The 26,510-nt window shown below is 40.7% G+C and overlaps 1 long non-coding RNA gene across 1 annotated transcript in view; it reads left to right on the forward strand.

Annotated features, from left to right (window-relative positions):
• Window positions 1-6,437, forward strand: part of LOC137570599 (uncharacterized) — a 134,011-nt gene extending 127,574 nt beyond the window's left edge. The window contains exon 3 of the long non-coding RNA XR_011031101.1: window positions 6,174-6,437. This is a non-coding gene — a long non-coding RNA (uncharacterized lncRNA). The remainder of the gene's footprint in view (window positions 1-6,173) is intronic.
• Window positions 6,438-26,510: the final 20,073 nt, after the last annotated feature.

Consider the following 26,510-nt stretch of genomic DNA (forward strand, 5'->3'; position numbering starts at 1 on the left):
TTTTATGTAACATATCTCTTGATTGATTGTTTTTTAACAACTGTACAATTGATTTTTGTGCAAGAAGCAAAATGGGAGAAACAAATAACTCTTTAAAGCCCCGTCTACATGGGGAGATGTGGAGGCGATCCGGATTGCCTCTTCCGCATCCCCACGCGTACCCGCCGCTTCCCCGCTCACTGCGCGTGCGCCGGATTCGATTCCCCGCTCGTCCCCGCCGACGCCGCTTATCTTCCGCTCGATTCCCTGCCATTGTCCCCTCGCGGGGAACGAGCAGGGAATCAGCGGTAGCAAGATCCGACCTGTCGGATGTTATCAATCGAGCCGCATTAGCGGCTTGTTTGATAAGCCACATCGCCGCCTCATCTACCCGTGTAGATGAGGCTTTAAAGTTATGTTTACTTCATGTCAATATTCTCTTCACTTATCACCTTGCCATCGTGCAAGGATTACCAGCAAATCCTATTGCTGGTTTCCTTTGCGCGATGTTCCGATCGTTAGTGAGCATTACCCAGGCGAAAGCCTGAGTGATGCTCCCTTTACTGGGCAACAGGGAGCGAGGTTTTATCCTGTGGTGCTGTCCTTCAACACCACCGAACATTGCTGCCATCTTCCGCCACTTTACCTGGGGGTCTTCTTTAATAAGGATAGCCCCAGAGCTCCCCATCAGATCGTCGCAGATCCCTGAAGCCCCCCACAGCTGCATCGGTCTCCCTGTAGTAATTAGCAAACCGCCGAATAACTTACGCCGCAAGTGCCGTTCAGTAATTACAGTGTACTCTCACTCTAATTACTGTGTATCTGAGCCCCGGCAAAGCATCTTTGAAGCTCCTGCCGGGGCTTCCCATTGGTTCACTATTCTGGACCATTTTCATTCACTCAGACAGTGGACCAATAAGGAGCCCCGGTGGGAGCTTCAAAAATGCTTTGCCGGGGCTCAGATACACAATAATTACAGTGAGAGTACACTGTAATTACTGAGCGGCACTTGTGGTGGAAGTTATTCAACAGTATGCTAATTACTACAAAGAGGCCGGCACAGCTGTGTGGGGGTTTCAGGGATCTGTGGCGACCTGGCGGGAAGCTCTGGCGCAGTGGCGACGATGTGCGTTAGCATGTTTAGACCTGCTCTTTGCAGGTTTAAGCTTACACTTATGTCTGCTGGGAAGCATCACTTTCCAGAGACAAGAACAGGACAATTAGATAGTGTGTGTAGAATTCGCTGGGTGATTATATTGCCCAAACAAGTTATTTTTTGCCGGGGGGGGGGGGGGGGGTGTCTTAAATTAAATAGGATAAGGCGATGCTTCCATCACCTAAATTAAGAACTTAGCACTGGCGAGTTTAGCAATAGGATATGGCCCATAAAGTTTTTGAGACACAGTTTACACATACAGCAGACTAACACACACTGTAAACTTAATATTTACAAAAATCAGCAGAGTACTGCTACAGAGTAGCAATTTATCAGTTCCAGTGAAAAACCTATGGGGGTAGAAACGGGGCACTGGGGGGTTGGGAGGGCATGATGAGAGTTCAGGAGATTGACGGCCGAGGGGAAGAAGCTGTTCCTATGCCTTGTGGTTGTGGTGGAGATGTGGTGTGGTGGGAGCCAACTGAAAAAGTGGTAGACTGGGTGGGAAGGATTGTTGTCCTTCTTCAGTGCTGTGGAGTGTGTTCGGGAGTTGTAGAGGAGGTCCAGAGGGGCAGGGGTTTCCCAAGAATCCTTTAGGGCCTGTTTCCACTACACGCAGATTGGATGCAAAATGGAGTCAGAAAAACTGACTCCAATAGATGCCTAGGGAAAAATCTGCATCAGAAAAATGTAGTGTATTGGAAACAGGCCCATAGGCATTAATTGGAGTCAGTTTTTCTGCATCCAATCTGTGTGTAGTGGAAACAGGCCCTTATGCTGATCTGATCACCATCTTTAGTTTGTGCCTGTCTCTGGTCAACATACCTAACCAGGATGGAGGAAGAGATGACAGATTTAGTTGTGGAGGATATTCCTATCCTCATCCCCCATTCCTACCCTACTACTACCTTCTGCACTTCTACTTTACTTCCCTGTCTAACTTCCTTCCCTGCACCCTTCACATTAATCTTTCCCCTCTACTTTCCACTTTCAAAACCCCAGGTTGCCTCCTTTGATCCATCTCTTTTTTTGTTTACTGTTTTTTTGTATGTTGCTTACCCCCATTACTTCTGTGGTGTTTACATAGTAAAATGCGCGATTACTATAAGTAATAATTTAAATATTTTTTCTCCTAAGATGTATAAGCAGCTTCATGAGCCCTGCAATGTGGATGTACTTTATTTTGTATGTGTTATTTCTTCAATCTAGTTGAATAAAAATGTTCATTATTTTACTTCTGAGCTGAAGATATGTATTTTATAGAAATATATCCTACTAAAGAACTGCCCTTGATTACATTTTTCAATATACCGGTTCTTATTTTGCTATGTACTTCCTTAAAGAGAACCTGAACTGAGTAAAAATATTTAAAATAAACACATGAGGTAACGTCAAATGAACATTGCATAGTTACCTTGCCATCAGTTCCTCTCAGAAGCTCACCATTTTCTTCTGACAATAATCCCTTCCAGTTCTGACAATATTTTGTCAGATCTGAAATATATCAGTTGCTGTCAGTAAAATATCAGTTGCTGTCAGTTATAGCTGAGAGGAAAACTGATGTACCAGGTAATGTCCATGTTTCCCTATGGCTCAAGTGGGCGATGTTACAGTTTAACTGTGTGCTGACCAGAAAGCTGTTATGGGTAATGGCCATTTTCAAAATGGAGGACGGAAAATTCCCTTGATCACAGTGAACAAATAGGACGCGGGACAGGAGAAAGACACTGAGGAGTAGACTACATGGAAGGTAAGTATGACTTGTGTATGCTTCTTTTGACTTTTAATTTTCAGTTCAGGTTTTCTTTACGTATAGGAATGTAGGATTAATATTTATATACATTTTATTTTTTATTAAAAAAATCAGCTTTACATTTTCGTGCACCATGGCTTCTGTTCTTTACCTGGCTCTTCTACTTGGTTAATACAATTTTCCCATTGTGCTTTACTAATAGCTCTGATTTTATACAATATTTTCTATACAACATATGTTTTTAATATATTTTAATATGTTGTTTAAGGTCGTTGGACTTGGCAGATAATTTTCCTATATAACTGCTCTCCTTTGACATAGTGTTAAGACAATACATCTGTTGCTTTAAATACAAATCTGTTAGCTAAAATACACAATTTAATCTACGATTTATTATTCTGTTCAGTGAAGCCATCAACTATCCAATTTCAGACTAAAAAAGAGTGACTAATCATTAATGAAGAAGATTAAAATAGGAATCATTTGTTCTTTGTGCCCTTGCATAATTAATATGAATCACACATGTTACTGAATTACTCTGAAAATAACCTTGTTTGTTTAAATTAAATGCAAGTTTAGGAACCTCGGTACATCGTGCTCAACATTTTTTGCTTTTGAACGTAGCAATTGGCTTAATTTAGAAAGGCTTAATTTAGGAAAGAGTAAGAAACTAGGGTTGTGCATATAAAAAACACAAAAATTCTTGAAGGGTTTATATACATTTCAAATAAAACTATAGCCTCAATAAAAGGCTATTTACATGTTAACTAAGTCTGCATCAGTATATGCCATTACTGTAAGTCATTTTATTTTTCAAAGTAAATAATAAAAAATACTCCCCTCTCACAATCTACCTCTTATTTGCCTACAGAGATATGACACCCCATGAAGCTCTGCAATTATTGGCGGAGTGATTTAATTTAAAAGCAATAAGTAGTTTGTTGGATTTCACTCATGCTTTTAATGATGTTGGGTGTTCCCACACAATTTTTTTTACAACAATAAACTGAAAGTCAGATATTAAGAAAATCACCACCACTCTGTTTAGCTGAGTGGAATGTGATTAACCACTTTATATGCACCACTAAAGTATATCTATGTCCTCTGTGACTTCATCTAAGCCACAAGGATGTAGATATATGTCTTGTAGCTGAAGCAGTGCTGTGCACGACTGGACTTGCCTCTGTGCACACCTCCAGCACTATTTGATGCAGCACTAATTGGTGAAAGGGAATATATGTTTCATGAGGCAATGAAATTGATTTTTACCATTGAAAATACTTTTATTTTCTCAGTTCATTGTGAAAATTATACATTGTACCATTATTTCAGAATCAAATATCCTCAGCATAAATTGTGACAGGACAGTAGAAATAGCAAAACAACATTGGTGTGTTTTATCTACAATAGCGTTTTTTATTTTTAAACTGGAACTGGCAAAACTGAGAAATAATGTTTTTTTTTTCTATTTTTTTCCTCCTTTTCTCATTAAAATGCATAGAAAACAAAATTGTTCGAGGGGAAAAAAAATGCCATACAATGAAAGCCTAGTTTGTCTTAAGGAAAACAATATATATATTTCATTTATGTGTCATAAGTAGGGATAAAGGTATTGCTGATTAAATAGGGACATAGCTAAAATGTCAAAACTGCTCTGGTCCATAAGGGGTAGCAAGGTCTGGATAGGAAGTGGATAAAATATATTTAGACCAACTGAAGAATTTTTTTTATAACAATAACACAAATTTGCCAGGCATCCTTAGATACTAAATGGTTGAATTAATCAAGCCCCCCAAATTGAAGAGAACAGGTAAAAATTGTTGAATCAACTAAACACCAAATCACTGCTTCGCTGACACTTACCCCATTGGTCCCACTATAAGTGGCATTCTCATCAGTAGGGCATTTCCTATTTTTCGTGGCTACTAGTGTCCCTGTAGGTTATTCTAACCTTGATCCCTTCACTATCCACTGCCTCAGACTGGGAGAGGTGAAAGGAGGGATCTGTCCACTAGACACTACACACTTTGCACTGACCCAAATATGAACAAAGATTTTAAATTAGGGGCAATTTTGAGGGTCAAAATCCAAGTTTATGTGGTGTATTGCAAATGTAGTGTGATAAACAACATTGACAGTTAGCACAAAGCAATGATGATGAACACTTGACAGTACTTAAAGGGAACCTGAAGAGAGGAATAATATTTAAAATAAACACATGATGTAGCTGCAAATGAATATTACATACTAACCTCGCCATCAGTTCCACTCAGAGGCTCACCATTTTCTTCTCACAGTGATCCCTTCCAGTTCTGACAATATTTTGTCAGAACTAAAATATACCAGTTGCTGTCAGTTATATATCAGCAGCTGTCAGTTACAACAGAATTTGCAAGGTTATGTTCATGTTTACCTCTGGCTCAAGCGTGTTATATTACAGTTTAACAGTCTGCTGACCAGGAAGCTGTTAGAGAGTAATGGCCATTTTTAAAATGGAGGACGGAGAAATCCATTGATCACAGCAGACAAATGGGATGCAGGAAAGGAATAAGAGATTGAGGAGTATACAGGAGGTAAGTATGACCTGTGTATGGTTATTTTGATTTTTTATTTTCAGTTTTTTGACTTTTTATTTTCAGTTAAGGTTCTCTTTAAGGCTGGAACATACAACATAGCAGCAATGCTGATTAATGCTTTCTGTAATTCGATGTACTTGCTAATAATCTATTACAATGAATCCCCTGTCAGCAGAAAGCAACAATGCCAGTGGAGTGCTTTGCAGCTGGAAGGTGCAATCTGCATCTGACACAGATCCTGCCTATAGCTGAACATCTCTCCAAACTTCTTAAAATGTCTCTTCTAACAGCCTTCCTACTCCCAGTTGACCCCCTACTAAAAAAAAGCTGTGAAGTTCATGTTAAAACAAAGTTTTAAAGTCTTTTAAAAGCACAATGAGAACACATTTTCCAGAGTTGTGAGGTCCAAAATTTCTAGGACCTATAGAAAAAAGAAAAATATAAGAGCCTGGTAAATGTAAAAGTGTTTTCATGCTTTAAAAGGTTTGTTTGAAATTAAAGCTACCAATGCCCTATTAATCAAAAGTGGTAAGAAAACTTTTTTTTTATCTGTATGTTTTTATTTGTATACTTTTATCTTTTCTTTTGCAAAATTCTTTCTACTTTATTATACTTGAATTATGTGACATCATCTTCTGTATACTTCTATTTTCTTCCAGTATTTTCATCTGCAAACTTCTTTCTTTTCTATTTAACTTTTTTTTTTCAGTCATTGCATTCTAGTTTTATTGCCTGAAGTGGATAGTTGAAGTGCAAGCGAATGTTTAGACAAGATTTGAGAACAAAGAAGAACAGAAGAAAAGAAACATAAGAAAGAGTCCTGGAAGAACAGAAGTTTAAATTATTCCCCATAAATTCCACAGGACCTACTTCCATATGTGTGAGGTAGTTAACCCACCTCTCCCTACCAGAAGGGGATGACCCCCCCCCCCCCCTTCCACACACACACACACACACACCACAGCTGCATGGAGGACACAATGTTTATCAGAGACCTGTGAAAGGGATGTTTCATTTTTATTTTTTTACTTTTGAAAAAAATAAATACAGAATTTGAAAAGATTGTTTTTACATTGCTGGGTGAGCCAACAGTACAGCTCAACTGTATCCTGTGAATTTATGAATTACCATTTGGGTGAGTTAAACAATTGCCAGCCTGATGATTATTATAGCTGGATTATGCCCCTGGAGCCATAGAGAGATATTTTTACTTTCCTGCTTTATCATCAACTATTCACTTAGATGCCACAGAATTTAAAAAGATAAAAAGTAACTAACTTAATTTGATATTCAAAATGAAAATTGGCAAAGTGAAATGTTCTCTCTTCCTAGCATCAGGTTTCTCTTTTTTTCTAACTACCGAATACCTTTTCAGCATCTTGCAAGCAAACCATATTCAAAATGAGTTTTCTTTGATTAGCTAAAGTTTTGATAATACTTTTCCCATGTAATTCTCTGCACCCTTTTTCTTGCGAAAAAGATGAAAATGTATTATATAGATAAAAAGTAAGATAACTGAAAAAAGAATTTTGCATTGGTCCCATATATTTTTCTTACCTTATCTACATAAAACATTTTTTACTTCCTAGTTAGTATAAAGAACACAAAAAAGTTGAAAAACAATTCAGCTTTAATCAAGGGATTTTATTGTAAATATTTTTAACTTAGTGTGCTCTATATCAGTACTATATACAATAAATATAGGAAGAATGAGTGCAATGTCCAATATACAGTTGTCAGCTGTCTAAATTGTGCATTTGGAGATGAAAGGTGATCTGTGTGCTCCTGTATGTACTAAAACCAGCATCTTTATTGATAGACAGACAAGATCAAAACTACAAAACAACTGATGCGTATTGGGCTCACAGTCTGTGCTTAGTCATAGTTTTAAAGAAACTGAGCCCACTTGGAGTCTAAATAGGGGAGATTGCTCCAATGTTATTTAGAATGTCATCAAACAATTAAGTACAAACAGAACACAATAAAAGCATCATAGATCCTTTAAAGCACACTGACATCAAATATGAGACAAGAGTAGATAACCACTAGAGCTGTCAAGTAAAAAAGAAAGAAAGAGGGATAAACACAAAAGAAGCGGAGGAAGGGGGGCAAAGTTGAAATTATTTTTAATACATCAAATTCAATCCCAGCAGGCATGATGTACCAAATTGGTGAATCCACAAGGCCCCACGACAAAGGAGGAGTCATTGAAGTTCCCCCCTCTCTAATCATACATTTTACTTTTTCCACATCCTGGAACCTTAATGACGACATGGCTCCCTGATTTCAAAATGTCTGGAACCAGCAGACTTCTGAAAGGTGTCCCAGTTAGCCCCCCCATTAGTGTTTTACAATATGTTCACAGAGGGCTCGACAAGTGCCACCCATATATTGTAAGTGAAGGATCTTCTGGAGATTCTGGACTGGGGATAGGTTGTGGGCATGTTGACAAAATGGATGTCAGACTTCCTTTATCCTGCCCACCCTATTGTTCCTGTTTTTGCCCATCTCCCGAAAGACCACAGACCCAATTTTCCCCCATGAGGCTGTCCCATTGTAAATATTTTATGTTTGATCTGCACGGTGCATGGATTGCTCCCACGCCGCGGACCAGTCCCAGAAGTGGTGGAGGCAATGGCACTCCCTCTCCTACCATGACCCCTGCCAGACATGTTGTATGCACAAGATTTCAAGGTGGAGAAAGTGTGCTGATTTTTACAGACAATACGTGTGTGGGCCTGGGGACAGATGGACAGAATTTAACTGGGGGCTTTTATTGTTTTTTTAGAAAAGAGAAAAAAAATACTGAATACAGTAATAGAACACGAAAATCAGTGGACAGCACCGTGGTCTGCCTGCACTATGCGCACAGCAAACTAGCTGGCTGCACGTGAGTAACAAAGTGCAACGTCACTGACTAAACTTAGTGACGGACCAGTGGCAGTGAATGCAACTAACTGAAGTTGATCGCTGGCTGGCATAGCTAGCTAACAAGTATACAGTAATAGAGCAGTAGAATCAGTGTGAAGTTGACCCTGCCTGCACTAAGCACAGAACATCAGTACACTGTCACTGACTACTACACTGACTACAGCTAACTTAAGTTAATCACTCACTGGCTAGCTAAATACAAGTATACAGTCAGTAATAGAGCTGTAGAATCAGTGGATCTGCCTGCGGTAAGCACAGGGCATGATTGATTGGTTGCTAAGGTCTGGCTGGGGGCCTCTGATTGGCCCAGGGATGTAATTTCCAACCATTTCCACCCAATCATGTCCTAATAACAAATTTCCAGCCTTATCAGGACCTTGATCGCTTTCCGAATATTTGCAATCATGGAATTTCCATGGCCGATTTCCGTGGTCCAGAATTATTCACGGATTTGGCAGTCGAACAGTGAAAAAATGCTCGTGAATCACGGCTATTCCATGATCATGGAAATTATCTGAGCACCACTGAGTAAAATATATGTGAACTTACCCTTAAAGGACAACTGTAGGGAGGTTGCCATGTTTTTTTTTCCTTTTGTGCAATAGCAGTTGCCTGGCTGTCCTGCTGATCCTCTGTCTCTAATACTTTTAGCCATAGACCCTGAACAAGCATAGAGCAGATCAGATAATTCAGACTTTAATGTCGGAACTGACAAGATTAGCTGCATGCTGGTTTACGGTGTTATGCAGACATTACTGCATTCAAATAGATCAACAGGGCTGCCAGGCAACTAGTATTGCACAAAAAACATGGCGGCCTCCCTACAGTTGTCCTTTAAATTTGAAACCTGCCTAAATGCTAAGCTAATCCCCATCCCTTCAAAAGTTTGAGTGTTCCCAATGGGTTATAACTGTGATGGCCTCACTGGTTGCTGATCTGGACAGCGTTAGTAAGCTGCAGTTCATCTATATAATCATAATATTTTAATAAGAGAAGAGATAACTGTAATCTGACTAAATTTACGAATCTTCCTCAGAAGATAAAATGGCCATAGATTCTTTGTAATAAACAATCCTCAAATCCTATACCTCAGTAACAGTACCGTGTCTTAGTGTATCTCTTGTTAATAGTGTTCATCGAAATCTCATTTTTGTGCTCAAGATAGTGAGGAAGTTATACAGCCAACTTGCTTTTCAGACACTGCTTCCTAATGGGATAAATAGCACATCTAAAACCAGCAATCCAGACAGAGTAGAAATAAAGAAGCACACCATTAGTATTCTTTCTATGTGAAACCCATCCAAACACTTTTTATCTCCTGACACTTCAAATTAAGGTTTCCTTTATGAATGGTGCAGTTGACCTGACACCTGCAGGGTGTTGTTCTGTATTTCTTGGTCTGCTTCAATAACCTTGTTGTGGATTTTTTTTGCAGGCTATAAAAAAGCTTCTGTGAAACCTTGAACATCTTCCTGTCAATTATCATTTGGGAGTACTCTTTGATTCCATGGATATTCTAAACTCGAATCTCTGCATTTATCTGGAGAATTGAGTTACTCCATAAAACAATCAGGCCTTTAAAATTACACCCTTTCACATCAATAATGAAATTTTGGAGGCCCACTTACAAGTCCCCAGCGTAAGAGGGAATATACTTACAAACTTCTAAAAGCACAAAACTATGTTACTATGTTTCTTTGACAACTGAGGCTATTGTAAACTAGGATAGGGGTAATGGTAGGTTGCACAATAGTTTCCACTGATAACATTTTCCAGTTCATTGATCCTATATATAGTTATACTTGCACACCGATACCCCTAACACGGCAGCTTTTGTATGATGGCATGCAATTTAACAATTTTTTTCTATTTGTTTCTCTGAAAATAAAAAAGTATGTGAAATGAAGTTCATGCTGTTATAGTTACTAATTGTAGTCTCAGCCTATGCAACGGAGAATGCCAGAGGCTAAGACAGTAAAAAAAGAACAACGCTAATTTGGGTGCCAGAAATAGCAGCTAATAAAATATCGGTAAAATTACTGATATTCTAGGATTAGGCCCTATATAATTATGATAGCACAATATTGGCAACTTTTTGCCTAACCTGACCCCATTCTCATTTAACCACTTGTAAGGACTGTAGGCTTTAACCCCCTAGTGACCAAGCTATTTTTTTGCAATTTAGGTCATTGCAGCTTTAAGGACTTGCTGCAGGGCCATACAACTCATCACACAAGTGACCGCCCCCCCCTTTTCTGCCCACCAACAGAGCTTTCTGTTGGTGGCTCTGATCGCTGTTGGGGTGTTTATTTTTTGTTATTGATTTTTTTTTTATAAATTTGTTCATTCTTTAATTATTTTATTTCCCACCCACCCTCCCTCCCCCTGGCAGCCAGCCAATCCCAGTGAATCATCAGCCTATGAGAGCCGATCACTCTCTGTGCCTCCCAGGCGGACAGCCGTGTCACACGGCTGTCCCCAGTACAGCGCTGCCTTAGATCGCAGCACTGTACATCGTAAATAACAGTCTCCTAGTGGCAATTGCCGCTGGGAGACTGATTACAGAGCAGAGCGGATCAGCGTGCGCGATCTCTTGCAAAACCCCAAGTCTGGCCAAGTTCTACTCCTTACTAGATAACCTAAAAATACACTGCTGCTATGAATACTGCATACTTCCCCCCCCCCTGCTCCCTCTTCCCCCCCCCCAATTCCTTTAGGTTGTAAGTTAGCAAGGGCAGGCCTCTCTCAACATTTTGTGTGGGAATGTATTATTCCCTTCATAGCTTGCACCCTGTTATTTACTTTATTCATCATGTTACATTTGTCATTGTAAGTACCAATTCAATATTCGGTACCAGTGTCCATATTTGATGTATACCATTGTCTGTATAGTTTGTTTTTCTTACTTTGTGCACCACCACAGAATATATTGGTGTTTTATAAATTAATAATAATAATAATAATTGTCTTCCCTGCTGCAATCCTCTTCAATATGCCCCCTGCCTTTGCTGCAGTTTGTATCGGGAACCAGAGAAGTTTGGGCACCTACATAGGTGCCCATGTTAATAGCCATGATTAGCAGCTATAACTAGAAATTTTTGTGCCAGAGATGCCAGATAAAACAATGGGCAATGGAGCCATCTGCTATAAAAACCATGGCTACAAATAATAGGCACAAAGCTCCAGCACCCAAATTACCTGTTTCTAGTCATTGTGTCAATAAATTATGTTGGCAGCTTTAGCATTGTATTCTTATTTTAAATAAGTGATCAAAATGTCCCAACTAGCACCATAGACTTCAGGTTTCCTTTAAGTTGAAATACTGACATAAATTAACTTTTGCACGATATTATAATTTTTCAAGTTTCACCTGTAAGTGTTAAAAATTGCAGTTGTTACCTAGGTCAAACTGAGCCATTGTTAGAGTTTTGTAAATTAACAGTCAAGTGCAAAGTTTCATATAGACATCAGGGGCCATATGCAATTCACTTTTTCTGCTTAGTTTTCTCCTAGGTGATATTTGCCTTTTAAGCCACGAGAAAGCAAGAAAATAATATAATAATATAAAAAAACAATAATATAATAAATCAAATTAAAATAAATGTGATAGTATCTTTTTACCAGCCTTTGGGTAGTTTTTCAATTGTAAAATGCTGAGAAGTTACTTTAAAAAGAAGATGAAAATTCATCTCCCAGGAGAAAACTCAGGTGAAAAAGCTAACTGCATATGGACCCCGATACTTAAAGGACAACTATTAAAGTTAACTAAAATGCCACATATATTTCGAGTAATTACTAGCAGTAGCACATATCAATACAGTGGTTTTTTTTCATCTTTTCATGTTTTATGTAAAGAAAATATGTGGGCACCAGCATACAGAAACAATCTTCACTACCAGTAATCATGTGAGTAAAATGTGTTTTAAATTATAGAAAGCAGAAATATAGCTACAAATGTGTGTAAATAATCATCAGCTGCAGCTCTGTGTTCCAGTCTATCTCTCTCTCTCTCTCTCTCTCTCTATCTCTCTCTCTCTCACTGCATTGCAGTCTAACGTAAACAGTTTACAATGGGGGGGGGGGGGAGCATCCAAGTGAGGAAAAAATAAAGGTCCTTCTTTTCAGATCCTTCTCCATATCTTAAAATTCCTCAGCTGTTCTCATATGATCTGTAAAAAAGCAGTGTGTGTGTGTGTAAGCAGGGCAGAAACAAACAGTAAATCATTCCTCTGTGAATAGTGACAGAGAAGTGGAACCTAGCTACATGGTATAGCTCCAGCCTCTAGCATCGACGCAGATAAAAATTGGTACAGTTTGGTAAACAAGGCATTTTTTTCACACAGGCTGTGATGAGAGACCTCTGAAAAGCTTTCTATTGCTTCTGGCTAAAAGCTCTATAGGTGTGTGGGGTTTACAGAAGAACAGTTTCTTTGAAAGTTATTCTTTAAGCTGTGTACACACATGAGAAAATGAAAGCTCAACCACCAATTGGCAGAAAATGTTTCTAAAAAAGTTTACAAAAGACCGTCAATGATAGCGATAAAAGTATTTGTCTCTCAATCTTTTAATTCCAACCCTGCAGTTCTGGTCTGCAGACAATTGTTTATTTTACATGGTGTGTATAAGATGAGATTTCTTAACTTCTGTGGGCACACAGAATATGTGAAAAAGAAGGTAATATATAGATTAGAAAGCATTTCTCGGGTGTTTTGCATGAACTGATCTTTAGTATGTGTAAATCATTGTAGAAAGATCTGTTGTTCAGACATTCCTGACAAACCTATGCAGCAGATTGATTCCTTAGTTTGCAAATACTTTTATCTCCTGTGTGTACCCAGCTTAAGTAAATCAGGTTCTGGCAAGGTCTTTTTAGGGTCCATCTCCACAGGCAGTTGGACTGTGTACTCAGCAAGCAGTTGCCAGGCAGCATCATACAGTTGTGATAGTGAGAGGCTTTTCACTGCCTATCATCAACTGCTCGTGAAAAAGCCCTAAAGCTCTAATAACCAGTAGAACCAAACAATTTACACTAGATTTTTCAGACTTGGATTAGCACAAACTCTAGTTAGTTTTGTATCAGAGGAAACACAGATGGAGGCTGGGAACACAATGTGCAGAATTGCACGTGGGCAGTGCATCCCTGAAAAATGCATGCAATTTTGCAAAGTATGCTCTCATCCCAAACGTTTAATATGCAGAGGCCAGAGGTGGTATGTTACCATGCAAAGTGACGTTTCCTGCTGTGCAGGAATGCTGGACTCAAGGATAATCTGGAAAGCCTCTGGACTATCAAAAGGCTTTCATCCCCTTAACCTATTTCCTTTTAAAAAATGTTGAATGAAGATTTCTACCTGCAGGGTTCCATAGTTCATTTATTTGACAACTAGTTGAATGAGATACTTCAATTATTAATATCATGTCCCCCCTTCCCCCACTGTGCAGAAGATGCATGTCTATTTTTTTTTTCACTTTAGATAATGATATCCTCCCAAAGTTGTTACACTTATCTTAAAGGCTTCCATATTTATTTCCTCTTACACAACACCAGTTGCCTGGCAGCCCCACTGGTCTATTTAGCTGCAGTAGTGTCTGAATCACACCCCAGAAATGAGCAGGCAGATAATCTTGTCAGATCTGACAATAATGACAGAAACACCTGATCTGCTGCATGCTTGTTCAGGGTCTATGGCTTCAAGTATTAGAAGCAGAGGGTATGCAGGAAAGCCAGGCAACTGGTATTGTTTAAAAGAAAAAAAATGTGGCAGCCTCCCTATACCTCTCATTACAGAAGTCCTTTAAACGGAACCTAAAGTGAGAGGAATATGAGGGCTGCCCTATGCATTTCCTTTTAACAAATACTAGTTGCCTGGCAATCCTGTTAATCTTTCTGGCATCAGTAGTGTCTGAATCACACACCTGAAACAAGCCGGTCTAGTCCAGTCAGAATTCAGTCAGAAACAACCGATCTTCATGCTTATGCAGGGTCCATGGCTAAAAGTATTGAAGGCAGCGGATCTGCAGGACAGCAAGGCAATCTGTATAGTTTAAAAGGAATAAATATGTCAGTCTCCTTAGGGCTCTATCACACTGGGAGCTGTTTCGTCCATTTTGATGGAACGCACCTAGGATGTGGTTAGAAAGGTAACATGAATGTCTATTGACTTTCATGTTACCTTTCACATTAGACAAAGTGTTCCAGAATGTTACCTTGTAATGCCTCTGGGAGCTTTTAATTGTGCGCCGCAAGCATTTTCCCGTCGGGTGAATTAGAACTAGTGCCACTAATACACGTCGAACCGCAACTTCCCAAAGTTATGCCTTGATTCATAATGCGTGCACAAAATTGGGTTGGTGCACGCGTTAGCTAGTGTGAAAGAGCCCTTATCCCTCTCACTTCAGGTTTCCTTTAGAGCAGCGTTTTTCAACCGGTGTGCTGCGGCACACTAGTGTGCCGCGGGATGTTGCCTGGTGTGCCATACAGGTCTGGCCTCTCGCCAGACCTGTACCTACTGTAGGGCGCAGGAGGGGGGAAGCAGCGCTAGAAGGAGGGGCAGTGGAGGCAGCGGTGGGGAGGGGGGAAATATCCCCCCCTCCCTCACCTGGGAAGTGGTGAGTAATTCTGCGCATGTCTCCCCGCCGCCGAGTCGCACTTGCCACCGCTAAATGGAGGGGGAGAGAGGCAGAAGGAGGGGTTCCAGGTGAGGAAGGGGGGGATATTTCCCCCCTCCCCACCGCTGCCTCCACTGCCCCTCCTTCTATCGCTGCTGCCCCCCTCCTGGGCATCTATACTGGGGGGAACTGTACTAGCTATACTGGGGGCAATTAAACTAGCTATACTGGGGGCAACTAAACTAGCTATACTGGGGGCAACGAAACTACCTACACTGGGGGCAACTTAACTAGCTATACTGGGGGCAACTAAATTAGCTATACTGGGGGCAATGAAACTACCAACACTGGGGGCAACTAAACTAGCTATACTGGGGGCAACTATACTAGCTATACTGGGCACTATACTGGGTCACTACCTACCTATACTGGGCACTACCTACCTATACTGGGCACTATGCTAGCTATACTGGGCACTATGCTAGCTATACTGGGCATCATGCTAGCTATACTGGGCACTATACTAGCTATCTGGGCACTATACTAGCTATACTGGGCACTATACTAGCTATACTGAGCACTATACTAGCTATACTGGGCACTATACTAGCTATATACTAGCTATACTAGCTATACTGGGGCACTATACTGGGGTAACTATGCTAACCATACTGGGGCAACTACCCCCCCCCCTCATAGCACGGCACTGTCCACTAGGTCGCGCAACCCCCCCCCCCCCCCTCCCCCCCCCGTTCCCCGGAGAAAAATATGGTCAGAAAGTGTTCCCCGGGCCGGAAAAGGTTGGGAATCACTGCTTTAGAGCACCCCTGAAATCCAAATAACCTGTGCAAACAACCATATATTCCAAATACTAACCTCCCATAGATACAGCCATGTATCCTCTCTTTGTCTTCTGGTGCCCTGTTCATCCACATCCTTCAGAGACAAATGGCTTGTCCATTTTCAAATGGTGCTGACCCCGAAACAGCATTCCTGTCCGTGGTCCAACGCTTAGACCTGTAAACACCGCTCAGTAGCACTTGCATTTGCGCAGATTGGGCCTGAGCCCACTGATGCAGTTTTAGCCACTTGTGTCCGCTTTTCAGCATCTCTATCATTGATGTTTAACTGAAAAGCGGATACAACTGCATCAGTGAGCTCAAGCCCTAAGAGCTCACTTGTGCATGACACCCACCCTGTGCACTCTGAGCAGAGAGGGAAACTGCAGTACATAGCATAAGAGGCAAAGTGCACCTGGATGGCCATGTAAGAGTGTTAACTGGGTGAGTCTGAGTGTGAAAAGATGTAAAGGACTGCCTCGTCCTCCTCTATAGTGTAAGTGTCGCCCAGTTGACTATTTGCGAGGCAGAGTGCAGGGACTGGGTGGGAAATGAAGGTGCAAAAGGTGCTGTGAGCTATGTCACAGGAATGTAAACATAGCTGTGTGTTTGCTTTGTGTTCAGTCCATTTATCAGGAACTTGGTTCAGGTCTACTTTAAATAGAAAGAGCTTATTACCCCAAAACCCATTCTCATTCTCCAACACTTAGCATTTAAATAGACCTCAACAACCTGAAATCACTAAGTAGGTAATTGTCTCACAGCTGCTAATTTCCAAAACTTTCAACAACTCCCACTATGTTGTGATATGACCCAGGTGAGGGATGAACACTTATGAAACCTAATGGTGGACATTTTAAAAATATCTGGTCCAGGTAAGCTAGATCAATCATTTTTTCCCATGTTCTACAAAGTGAAAACGAAGCTGGCAAATAAAAAATCAATCATTATTTGTCAGCTGTTTATGCAATACAGCTGACAAATAATGCAGACTAATTGGCAGAAACCACATAAATTGGCACAGACTTCAACTTCTTGGGTCAGTAGAGATTTTCATGTTGGGAGAATGTTCCATTCATTGTGACATACAGTATACATTCCTTTAACCTCTTTCCGCTCGCGTCACGCCGATGGGTGTGGCCACGGCGGCAGCCCCAGGACCGCCTAACGCCAATTGGCATAAAGTCCTGGGGCCAGCTAATGCAGGAGATCGCGCGCATGCTGCGCGCACATCTCCTGCTTGGGGGGGCGGAGCTCCGCCCCGTCTTCAGTCTCCAAGCGGCTATTGTGTGATTGCCGTCTATTTCTATGTACAGCGCTGCGATCGGCAGCAGCGCTGTACTGGGGACAGCCGTGTCACACAGCTGTCCCCCTGAGGGACAAGAGAGCGATCGGCTCTCATAGGCAGAAGCCTATGACAGCCGATCGCCGCAATTGGCTGGCTGTGGGGAGGGAGGGAGGGAGGGGAGATAGTTAAAGAAACAGGGGTTTTTACAAAAAAAAAGGACATAAATATTTAGTAAAAAAAATAAACATGGGGAGAGCGATCAGACCCCACCAACAGAGAGCTCTGTTGGTGGGGAGAAAAGGGGGGGGGATCACTTGTGTGCTGTATTGTGCGGCCCTGCAGCTTGGCCTTAAAGCTGCAGTGGCCAATTTTACTAACAATGGCCTGGTCACTTGGGGGGTTTAGCCCTGCAGTCCTCAAGAGGTTAAGAGGTATAAATTACCCTCCTCCTTAATTTGTGACTGCTTTCCTGAATATATTCATCTCTGTTTAGTCAAAACCAGTGACATGACCGCCACTGACAAAGCCCTTGCAACTGTCAGAGAGCCCCTCAGGAGGGGGGCCTGGACTTTTAAATTCTCAACCCTACACAAGGGACCCCTGTGCTGTGCTCCTTGGCATGCAGGAAGAGTTGGGACTGGGAGGTAAAGGAGCGCAGAAGTCTGCATTAGAGGAGGACAGAGAACAGGGATGGTCGTAGTCAGCCAACTATGCTACGCTGGAACTACGCGTAGTTTTACGCAATTACGCTTCGCCAAACTACGGCTTTGAAATCAAATATTCGCTTCATATGCATTTCGTAGACTACGCATTAAAATACGCAATTACGGGTAGTGCGAAGCGTAGTGTATGCAGACGCTAATACCGGGAACTATTATGTGTACATTCCCCTTTCCAATGCGTAATTTTGTAAGCATACAATCGTTAGCGGAAAATTGACGCAAGTAACGCATTCATAGTTCACTTCGCAATACACATGTTAACTACGCGTAGCGGGCGTAAACTATGTATAGAGGTACTTCGCTACGTGTAAATTCGTAAGCGTAGTATTGAATCTTCGCCTAAGAACTACGATGCATAGATGCGAACTACGATGCGTTAATTCACACTGACGTAGTTTCTGCTCATCCCTGACAGAGAATACTCAGCACTGGAGGAGGTAAGATTCCAGTAATGACACTGCCCTTATTTGCTAAGGGGAGAAGTAAGGCGAGAAGGAGGATTAGAGAAAGCTGATGTGGGAGCAAGGAGGGGGTTCTGGTGAAAAGAGGGAGATGGCTGCACAATTTATGGTGAAAAGGGGAGATGGCCGGACATGCTACTGAGGGGCAGTAGTATAACTACAATTCATGGGGCCCCCGGTGAAACTTTGGTGGGGCCCTCTAATGTTCACACCCCTTCCGTTACCTCCCCTTGGTGCCCTCATCTCATAAGGGTCATAAATCAAGGGTGGCCATCATGACCTTCACAACCACAACAAGTGTAGTCGCAAAACATCTGATCTGAAGTATAGTCCCCGGTATCGGAGGAAGGGAAGGTTATTGGGGCCCACCACAGCTCTTGCCCCTCCCCCTTCCTCCCGTGATCACAGGGGATGCTTCCCTCTAGTTAAGCCCCTGCTGAGGGGACAGAAAAGTTGTACTAGTTACACTTGTAATGGGGGAGCTACAATCCTTATAATGGGTGGAGGGAAATTATGTTAGTCAGACTTGTTATGGGGAGAGGGGGATGGTAGGCATACTTGCTATAGAAGGAGGGGCATGATTTATTTGTTATGAGGAGGAGGGATAATGGTGGTCACACATGTTATGAGGGCGGAAGTAAGTGATTGTGGTGGCTGCACCCGCTATGGTATTAAAATTGGTGACCGCATTATTAGAGGGGTAACTAAAATGGGGGGGGGGTGGAGTTAAAGCAGTCAGTCTTGTTATTAGGAATGGGTTGTTATGATGGCTGCATTAGCTTAATGACCTTGAGGGTCAATGTGGGGGATGAGGATGATGGAAAAGTAACATAGGAGGGGCAGTTCACATCATGTAAGTAATACTAGTGTAATATATTAGGGATGGTCGTAGTCAGCAAACTTTGCTACGCTGGAACCACGCATAGTTTTACGCAATTACACTTCGCCAAACTACGGCTTCAAAATCAAATCCTCGTTTCATATGCATTTCGTAGACTACGCGTTAAAATACGCAATTACGCGTAGTGCGAAGCGTAGTGTATATGGATGCTTATGCCCGTATGCAGAAAATTTTACACATTAATTCCTTTCTAAATGCTTATACCGGGAACTCTTCTATGCGTACATTCCCCTTTCCAATGCATAAATTTGTAAGCATACAATCGCACACGGAAAATTAGACGCAAGTGACGCATTCGTAGTTCACTAAGCGATACACATGTTAACTACGCATAGTGGGCGGAAGCTACGCATAACAGTACTTACGTGTAAATTCGTAAGTGTAGTTTTGAAACTTCACCTACAAACTACAATGCGTAAATTCGCACTGGTGTAGTTTATGCTCATCTCTGTAATATATTTTATTTTTAGTTATGCTGCATTTCTTTGATCATCTGTTTCATCTAAATTTACTATTAACAGTAAAGCTGGCAGATATTTTATGGACTAACTGCTTTTTTGACTTTACATTAACTTTTAAGTGGTAAAATGAAGCAAAGGCTGAAATAATTAGAAAAGCATTAACAGTCTCCCTAATTGTGCATGTAAAATAAGGACTGTAAGTTCAAAGTGTGTATCATATATAGCTTCCAAGGCAACAGTGCATCATTCCTCTCTTAGCAAACAAATGTGCAAATAACACCTTGGAAATCCAGACTTTCACATATAATTGCATGACGTGATGAAAAAATGGAGCAGTCATGCAGATTAAAGAGAGGTTAGTTTAGATTTTCATAGGGTTAACGTTTTTTAAATTACTAGGATATGAGATTGAAAGTGAAGGGCATGCTACTTGTCGGGGAAGAGTGTAAGAAAGTGGCCCTAATGCAGAATCTCATTAAAACAACTGTCAGGATTCTTCTATTTTGCCATCACCTCCCTTATTCTGCAAGAGGCAATTGTCGTTTTGAGTGAGTGTACTACCAAAGAGGCATTTACAAATAAATGAAAAATGTCACAATTGATTCCATTCCTTTTGGAAGACTGGGTGTCAGCTTTGTCACAAACTGTCTGTATTATTCTGCTTTTTACATTTTGCTTCTGAACAATGAAAGCAGCTTTCATGATCCAGAACTTATCCTTTGACCCAAGGACAGCTCACTGACTTTGATCTTATATTACCCTTTCAATAACATTTATAGTCTTCTAGTTATACATTCCATGATGATGAGAAAGTTCTGCATAGGGATGTAGGTGGCGCAACAATTAGATATCACACAACGGTGCCCAGAACAGAGAAATAATTCCATCACACAACAAGTAACCTGGACTTGTACAAAATTCACTATTTAAAGTGAACCTGAGGCAAAAATAAAATTATGATATAATGAATTGTATGTGTAATACGAATAATAAATAAAACATTAGTAGCAAAGAATAGAGTCTCATATTTTTATTTAGTTTGATAGCTTTATTTACAACATTGCTTCATACTGTCACAGTTGCAGTTTAGAATCCACACACAGCTTTTTAAGCTGTAAAACAAGCAAAGCTAACCAACCTTTGAACTTTCCTGTAGTGAAATCTTATCTCAAGCTGTCTTTCAATGTGCCTTGGCTGTTTAAGCTCTTCAGAAAACAGGACTGACTTTGGCTAATTTAGTCAACAAGCTCAGAGAAAAGCTTTTTTGCACAGATCACAATACAAGTATTTTAACTCTTATACTGAAAAACAAAAAGGAACTTTATATAATGTCTTAGAAGGGCTAGTATCATATGTGTATATGTTTATCTCATTATCATGTCCCTCCAGGTTCACTAGGCAGATATAGATAAGGTAGACATGGTGTTCTGGTTTAGGTCAACTTTTGTAAGATGGCAATCATTTATTCTTGTTCACAAGTATAATTAAAGTGTGTCTATACTCTCAATGTCTATTTAAAAAATAAATAAATGTAGTTGTATGTTCTGCTATGAAGCATAATTAGCCAGATATCTCCACGGTGTCTCTGTGTACTATTCTCCTAAGGTATTCAAAGTCTACAGAAAGGAAATGGGAATATTGTGTCTTCCCAGATAAAAAGTAAAAATGTATAGATAAGCATTCTTCAGAGTAGTAGACTGAGACTCAAATACCTCAAATACCTTTACTTAAAAAAATGACACACAGGCATGTATTCAATTATTCTTTCTCCTGCGTTTTTTTTTACCAAGGAGATCATTTTTCATCTTCTCTTTAAAATCATGTTTCAGCAGCATGTTGCATTGGAAAAAGCACCAAAAAGTAAGTGAAAAACTAAGTACTATCAACATTATTTTAAGTGTTTCCATGTTTGCTGGAGGCCTAAAGGTCATGTATAGGGGTAGGTGCAGGGGTATACGAGGAAGTTACCATCAGGCGATCAAGCAGCCAGTCAAGCCAGTAAGCAGGTGGTACAATGAGGTGGTCTGCGGGATGGGACAGCGTCTGAGAGTGCACAGACCTTACATGTTTTGCTGACCTCACGGCATCATTAGAAGGCGTGTCCTCCAAGCACACATCATTCATGCATTATGCTGGCCAATCCACGCACCGGGGGCAGTGACGCGGGCCGGATCTGACGTGTGTGGCTCGGGATGGAGGAAGTAACCATCCGTCCCTCACTTCTGCATCACACAGGTCTACTTGGACCAAAAAACATATGATCCAGTCCTAATTAGAGCATACAAACTGCACCAGGATAATTATAAAACATTTACTCAATTTTATTGGATTGGGCCCTTTCTGGAAACCAAACAGTATACTGTTGCCATGGCTAAAAGATGGAATGTAGCAGAACTTAAATGATAGGGGTCATTTTTTAATTCACGTTTTCTCCTAGGTGAGATCTTTACACCTCATCAATAAAATGCCTTTAAAGCCAACAGCAAGCAAGAACATACTCTTACTTTCTCATACTTTTTAATTGCTAAGTGCTGAAGAGGAAAATTTATCTCCAAGAAGAAAACTTAGGAGAAAATGTGAATTAGATCGGGGCAATGGGCCCATTATGCAATACATTTTTTCACCTGAGTTTTCTCCTAGGTGATATTTTCACATCTTGCTATAAAATGCCTTTTAAACCACCATGAAGCAAGAAAATACTCAAAATAAATCTGAAGGCACTTTTTAACCAACGTTTGGGTATTTTTTAAATTGTAAAATTCTGAAATGTTATTTTAAAGAGAAGATGAAATTATCTCATAGGAGATAACTCAGGTGAAAAAATGAATTGCATATGGGCCCATGGTGTCTAATTTTGGATTTATTCTCTTTTGTAATGGGTACTGTTCTAGTTGTTTTTGCCTAACAAATGTAATGTGCACGTCATGTGCCAGAGGAAACTTGGCCAAGGCAGCTGATTCAAAGTACTGAACAGTTATTTTAAACAGATGATAAAGAATTATCTTCTAGTAGAGAACTCAGGAGAACATTGTAATTGAATAAGGCCAGGGTCTCAGAAGCATGCAAAAGAGCAGTGTTCCAACGGACTTGTGCAGTTTTAATCCAAAGAGCATCGGGCACAGTTCCAATAAGATCCACCGTATTGAAGAATGTGCTAGATGTCTGAAAGAAAGCATGATGTGAATAATTTGATGTATCTCAAAAATTACTGGGCCGAAATGGTAAAATACATTTTTAATAGCATTCTATTACAAAATGTCTGTGTATCAAAGAAATGTGATATTCATTCTCTAAAAAGGGCTAGCGTTTTGTAAAATCAATACAAAATATAACACCGTAGCCAAAACAAGGTAAAAGTTGTAAAATAGCTTGATTTTTACAAGTAGCTACAACAAACAATAAAGGTAGACCGTTGCAAGTGAAATAATTTATGACATGCTGCATTTCACTGTTTTAATGACTTAGAAATGTTATAATGGAATGCTTTTCTTAGGAGAAAAACAGATTCTGCTCTCTTAGTGGTAAAGCAGAACGTGTATACACTCCTGCTGTGCTGCATCAGCTTGGCATATTATGGATCTTCTTCCTCAATCACAAGCGATCAGGGTAAAAGAAATCTTAAGTAATTTTTATGATGGGCTGGTGCAGCTCGGTGACCTGGCTTTAATTTGTATTTTCTGTAAAGATGTCCTTTTGACATTGTGTTAGTACCACCCCATCTTTTAATAAGTTCATTGGCATTTAGAGCGAGGTGAATGGATCAGACGGGCTGGATTGAGAGTTAAATTGTTTTGTCCAAATCTGCATACTGGCAAATTAGAGAAAAAGATTAGAAATTGTCACCATGGGATTTTAAGAAGTCGCTCATCTCTAGTACCCAGTATGCTGTCTGGCATGTTAACTTTAACTTAATTTGATAAAACAATCACTGTGAACAGCAAACTTTTTTAACCCATTTTGGCTTATTCATCTTATTAAGTTCTAAGTTCATGATAATTGCTTATCCAGACAAAACTTTGTTTTTGTTTTAGAGAGAGAAGGCTAGGGTTAAAATGTCTTCTTGTGTTTCTTTCATTTTTGTTTTCTAAGTTCTCTCTCTCTCTCTCTCTCTTGTATTGTTCTCTCTTCGGCTTGGTCTACATGAGAGAGGTTTACTCCTGATACGCATCTGCCTTATGTTGACTATGCTGATTTTAAATGAGGTCATTGACAGTAAACAGTTATATCTTTTGATCATGAAAAGATAAAATAGCACATGTAGTCCTAGCCTTAAAGGGAACCTAAACTGAGAGGGATATGGATGTTTCCTTTTAAACAATACCAGTTGCCTGGCATTCCTGCTTATCTCTTTGGCTTCAGTAGTGGGTGAATCACACACCTGAAAAAAGCATTCAGCTAATCCAGTCTGACTTCAGTCAGAGCACCTGATCTGCATGCTTGTTCAGGGGCTGTGGCTGAAAGTATTAGAGACAAAGGATCAGCAGGAGAGTCAGGCAACTGGTATTATTTTAAAAGGAAAAATCCATATCCTTCTCAGTTTAGGTTCCCTTTAAGCCTTGTACACACACTAGACAGAACTTGGCCGAGGAACTCCAGAGCTCTAACCTCCCTGGCGTTCAGTTTCTGCTGGATTTCTGTGCAAAAAGTGGTCCAATTTTCATAACTTTTTTTCTGTAACTTACCAAAATGAGTCTAACAAGGGTCTGGTATATATAGAGAGAGAGTTTAATAAAAGCTTGAAACACAACTCATTTTCAAAATTACTCCCCAAAATCTCTGATCATTTATACTTCAAAGCTGCAGCTGCTCAACCTGCAGTAATACGAATGTAAAGGTGGCTATACATCTACAGATGATGAGCAGATTCGCTCAAGAGACACATCTTTCTCTAATCAAATCTGATTAGAGAGAGATCGGTTGGCTGCCCATATTCCGCAGGTCAATTCCCAGGAATCAGCGCATCTGTTGCCTCAACGATGCCCCCCCACAGTGTATAAAATGTACACCTTTGTGTGCATTTATACATTGCCTGTCCTGTGTCGCCCACCACGCGGTGCACATCTGTCTTCGGAATCCCCTGCAGATTATTGTAGGTAGGTTTCCAGGTAAGGGTGTCACCCGGTGTAGGCCAGCTAGGTACAGGTGTCCCCAGGGTAGCTAGGTACAGGTGTCCCCAGTATAGAGCTAGGTAGGTACAGGTGTCTGCCAGTATAGAGCTAGGTAGGCACAGGTGTCCCCAGTATAGAGCTAGGTAGGTACAGGTTTCCCCAGTATAGAGCTAGGTAGGCACAGGTGTCCCCAGTATAGAGCTAGGTAGGTACAGGTGTCCGCCAGTATAGAGCTAGGTAGGCACAGGTGTCCCCAGTATAGAGCTAGGTAGGTACAGGTTTCCCCAGTATAGAGCTAGGTAGGCACAGGTGTCCCCAGTATAGAGCTAGGTAGGTACAGGTGTCCGCCAGTATAGAGCTAGGTAGGCACAGGTGTCCCCAGTATAGAGCTAGGTAGGTACAGGTTTCCCCAGTATAGAGCTAGGTAGGCACAGGTGACCCCAGTATAGAGCTAGATAGACACAGCAGTCCCCCAGTAAAAGTTTTCTAGCTCTATGTGCTATTATATATTGTAGGGCATATTAGGAAGACCAGTATACGTTCCTCCCACCTCCCGATACCCCCCCAATCTCCCCCTGATCCAACCGCTTTACACATACCAAGCCTCGTTCCAGCGATGGCTGCAGTTTGCCTGCACAGCTGCGGTGTTCTCCGTTATGGGGCAGATCAGGAATGTACAGCATCGTGACATCGATGATGTCATGATTTTGACGTCATGCCGCTGCTCAAGAAAGCTCTCAGGAAAGCTCAGGAGGGGTTCTAGAAACAGGATTTTGTATTGTTTCAGAAAAAGTCAGGAAAATCCTCTTTGTTTTCCATTTTATCTAAAGTATTTTGTTTGTTACACTGTTTTATGAATTGTTTATTTCAGTGTATGTCACTTTTTGATTAAATTCCATGATTGAAAACACTGAAAACACTGAGGGTTTGATTCACAAAGCGGTGCTAACTGTTAGCACGCCTGTGAAAAGCCCCTTAGCACGCCTAAAAGAGCTTTTCGCATGCTAATTCGCACGCAAAGTTATGCGCGCAAAACTTTACACGCGTAAACCTTTATGCGCACAGTAAACCTTTGTGCGCGCATAAACGTTTACGCGCGTAAAGTTTTGCACGCATAACTTTGCGCGTGATTTCTTAAAGCTTTGTGCGTGCTAACTACTTATCACCGCTTTGTGAATCGAGCCCTGAATATGTTCATCATGTTTGATGTTCTCTCGGACCCTTAAAAAGTATAAAACAAACTATATTTTACCTTCTGTGTAGTTGCAAATATTGTACAATATGAAGTATTTTTTTGAATAAATTAACTGAAAGTGACATAGCTTCTTCAAAGTAGATTATACTGCCTTTCAAAATGAATAGCCTATAGTCATTTTGGGCAAATACCAGATATTTCAGGAACAAAAAGGAGTGATTTGAATGAACTAATCTTAAAGTGATGCATAGCAGGGTTTAATGTAGCATACAAGAAAAAAGGGCGCCTGGAAATTTAGGCACCCAGGAAAGCTGATAATAAATGTATTGATATTCTTTACTGTTAAAGTGCAAATGATGATAGTATAATATCGTTAATAAATACAGATAATTTACACTAATTTACAACACAACCCTCTTCTCACACTGAGCCCTCCCTCTACTGATGCCTAACCATGACCACCACCCTCCCCAGCTAACCTTAACCACTCCCCCATGCCTAATCTTAATCACACCCCCAGGGCCTTTACAC

Source organism: Hyperolius riggenbachi, chromosome 4, assembly GCF_040937935.1.
Source record: "Hyperolius riggenbachi isolate aHypRig1 chromosome 4, aHypRig1.pri, whole genome shotgun sequence".
Classification (NCBI taxonomy): domain Eukaryota; kingdom Metazoa; phylum Chordata; class Amphibia; order Anura; family Hyperoliidae; genus Hyperolius; species Hyperolius riggenbachi.